This window comes from Triticum dicoccoides, unplaced genomic scaffold (assembly GCF_002162155.2).
Source record: "Triticum dicoccoides isolate Atlit2015 ecotype Zavitan unplaced genomic scaffold, WEW_v2.0 scaffold5534, whole genome shotgun sequence".
In the NCBI taxonomy this organism is placed as follows: domain Eukaryota; kingdom Viridiplantae; phylum Streptophyta; class Magnoliopsida; order Poales; family Poaceae; genus Triticum; species Triticum dicoccoides.
Window position 1 is genome coordinate 13,152 of NW_021281470.1, and position 3,569 is coordinate 16,720.

Consider the following 3,569-nt stretch of genomic DNA (forward strand, 5'->3'; position numbering starts at 1 on the left):
AACCACCTCCCCTCTCCTCCTTGCCCCGCTGCCGCCCAAGATTCCGGCAAAAGTGGCCGGCCGGAGCACGCCGAAAGGCCTCCACACGAACGAGGTTGCCCTCCGCCGCCCCTCCCTCTCATCCTGCGTTGGCGGGCCGGGACCTTACGGATCTGCGGCGCTTCATCGCGGGCGGTCGGGTTTGGCTTTCCCGGCCGCTGGCGGCTGCGCCAAGCTATGGAATGGTCGGGGAGCACCTCGCGCAGCCCCGGCAAAGGCTCATCGCCGCATGCAGGTGCGGGTTCGTCCGCTCGCCGCAGCCGACAGTTTGCCCGCATGGATTCGGCCGGCCGGCCGCCGGGCTCAGCCCTCGCGCAGAGGATCTGTGACTCGCTGATGCCGCTCATACAGTAGGACAACTGCCCGCGGACAGTGCCGAGGCTGACTTCGGGCACGCCGAAGCACCCCGGATACGTGTTCTTCAAATGCGAAAACGACGGGGTACGTGTTGTTTTACATTCGGCTCATTTCGATAGCTAATTATGTTTGCTCATTTCGAACATCATCATGCATGTAGGAAGATGGATGCTCATTTTGGTTTTGGGAAGGCGAATATATTAAAGAAAACTGATAGACGTTCGTGCACTCCTTAGTACAATCGAAGGTAATGAAGCGCATGCATGTGCAACTAGAGGGGACGCAACATCTACTTCTTTAGAACCAAAGAAGAATAACGAAGAATGCAACATCAAGGATCCGCAGATCATGGAGAAGATATTGCTACAACTAGTAGGAGCAGTTATGGAAGTTGGAAATCTTCTAAAATGCATACTTGTGGTTCTTGTTTTATTGGTCTTGCTTTTCTAGCAAAGATTTGGTGATGTTCTATGTATCCAATGTGGTTGAAAATGCAAAAAATTGCAAATTGAGGTGCAAATTTATATTTTGCGGGCTGGGTGGAGGACGGCCGCAGAGGCAGACCCCACAAATCCGACTCATAAAATAGGATGTGGGTCGGCTTTGCGGGGTCTGCCTCTGCAGCTTTTTGCTGTGGACTGCAAAACAGCTTTTCTGTGAACTGCAAACGGAAAATACGGGTCGGCGGGATGCGGGGTCTGCTAAAGATGCTCTTAGCGATAAGGTGGTAGTTCCTAGTCAGTACATGGAACGCGTTGCCAACAGGACAAGTAAAAACGAGTCCAATAAACCAATGGTTCAGGCAACAATCGTACACACATACAGTTACAGAGATGTTCTCAAGAAACCTACCATAAGGTGATGTTCGATCCATCAATCAGAAAATTGAAAACAACCACACGGACCGGCGCATGTACATCAATAGGAGTAGATGTACAGATACGTATGCATAAATAAACGAATGAATGAAAGGAGTTGGAGAGGGGACATGCTTTGAAGGGCCGCTACTTCCCCGACACTGACTTCATGCACGCTACCATACCCAAGTCGGCTTTAGCCACTTGGCGGGGTACCATATCTATGTATCCTATTTTTCGGCCACAATATACGACCATTGAGCGTGTGTCTGAGCTAATAGATCCATCTAACTGGTCGTGGAGACAAGAGCTTGTTCGGCATACTTTCATTGCTCCTGATGCTGAAGCAATATTGAACATCCCTATTCGGCAAGGAGGAGGAGATGATTTTCTTGCATGGGCATTCGGGAAACTATACTGTGAAGACGGCGTACCGTGCTCTCGTGACTCAGAAAGAGCGTGTTGATCTAGAGGAAGGGACGGCTATCGGAACCTCAGAGGATGATACACAGTTGTGGAAATCCCTATGAAAATTGAATGTCATTCCAAAGGTTAGTGTGTTCTGGTGGAGGGTTCTTCGTGGAATTCTCCCAGATGAAGTCACTCTCAACTATCAACATATTGCAGAGATTCGTCGATGCAAAGTTTGTTTGGCTATGGACGAAAATCTGGAGCATACACTCATACATTGTTCACATGCAAAATGCTTCTGGGAAGAAGCATGTGCTTGGTTTGGCCTCAGATTGCCTCGTCTTCATCCAGACTCATGGGCACGGGATATCACATGCGATCCTCGGTTTACAGACGATGACCGCGCCAAGATCACCACGATAATGTGGTCTATATGGTACTCCCGGAATCGGATCAAGCACGACGAAGAGGGGAGAATCCTACGACTATGATCAGGGCCACCAAGGAGGCGATCGCCCTCCTTCATCTACCACGACAACATGCGATGATTCTGCCTGGACTCGGCTGAAGACCACCTGATGAGGGTGTTGTCAAGATTACTACGGACGGTGCTTTAAACTTAGCAGATGGCAGGGGCGGTGCGGGAGGGGTGGCTCGATCCTCTTCGACGCTCCTGGGAGCATGGTGTAAACCATACTTGGGTATCTCTGATCCCTTGATTATGGAGGGTTTATCACTACGAAATGGAGTTCGTTTCGCTTCTCTTCAAGGATTCTCGCACATGGTAATGAAAACTGATTGCTTGGAGATGGTGACACTATGGAACACTCGCCACAATTCTTGTTCAATTGTGACTCCTTTATTGTTAGAGATAGGAGTGCTATGTAATAATTTTACTTTGTTCATATTCAGCATGTAAACAGGTCAGCGAACATTCCGGCGCATCTTTGTGCAAAGTGTGCTTGCACTTTGAATGTGACCGATAGCTGGCTTAAGGAGACTCCTAGCTTTTTAGTGACCAGCCTATTGGCTGACTGCCCAAAAAATGCTTTCATATGAATAAAGCTCTCCTGTTTAACCTGTAAAAAAAAGAGGGGACATGCTTTCATGGGCTCGTCGACGACCGCCATGGCACTTCTGTCGGGACCTCCGATGCAGCGGCAGGAGGGGAAGGGGATTGATGGGGATGGAGTCACAGGAGGAAGGAGATGATAGTACTGCTACCACCTACTATAACGGAATGGGACGGAGCTTGGTCGACCGTTGGGCAGCGGTGTTTACGTTGGGAATTTTTACCGTTTGGCACCTTTCCAAAGGAACTGGAAATAAGATGATTTGTTTCCATCCAGCCAGATATAAATTGATACCACATAGTTTGTTGGTGTCCGTAGGGCTTGTCAACCGTTTCTACCATAGTTTTAAGAGAAAAGTATACTTTTTCTCCCTCAATTTTTGACGGAGTCTAGATTTGATCTCTCAATTTCAAAACCGGATAACTTGCCCCCTTAACTTCTAAAACCAAACAAGATTCATCCCTGGTCACAGTTTTGATCGGTTTGATGCTGTCCCACCCCGGTTTTGACCATGCCGACTCAAACTCGCGTACTTTTTCCAAGTCCGAGTAATGCTTTCAAATCCGTGTACTTTTTCAAATCTGTGAACTTTTTTAAAGTCCACGTAGTTTTTTCAAATTCCTGTAAAATTTACGTACTTGTTGATATTCGTGTACATATTTTGGAAAGAGTTCATGAATCTCAAAAATTTATGCGAACTTGAGAAAAGTAAGCGGCTTAGGATTTTTTACACAAAAATATGTGGATTTGAAAAATTATGTCAACTTGAAACAATACATGAATTTCAAACAAAGTTCATGGACTAGAAAAGGAACACAGTTTGAAAAAAAAA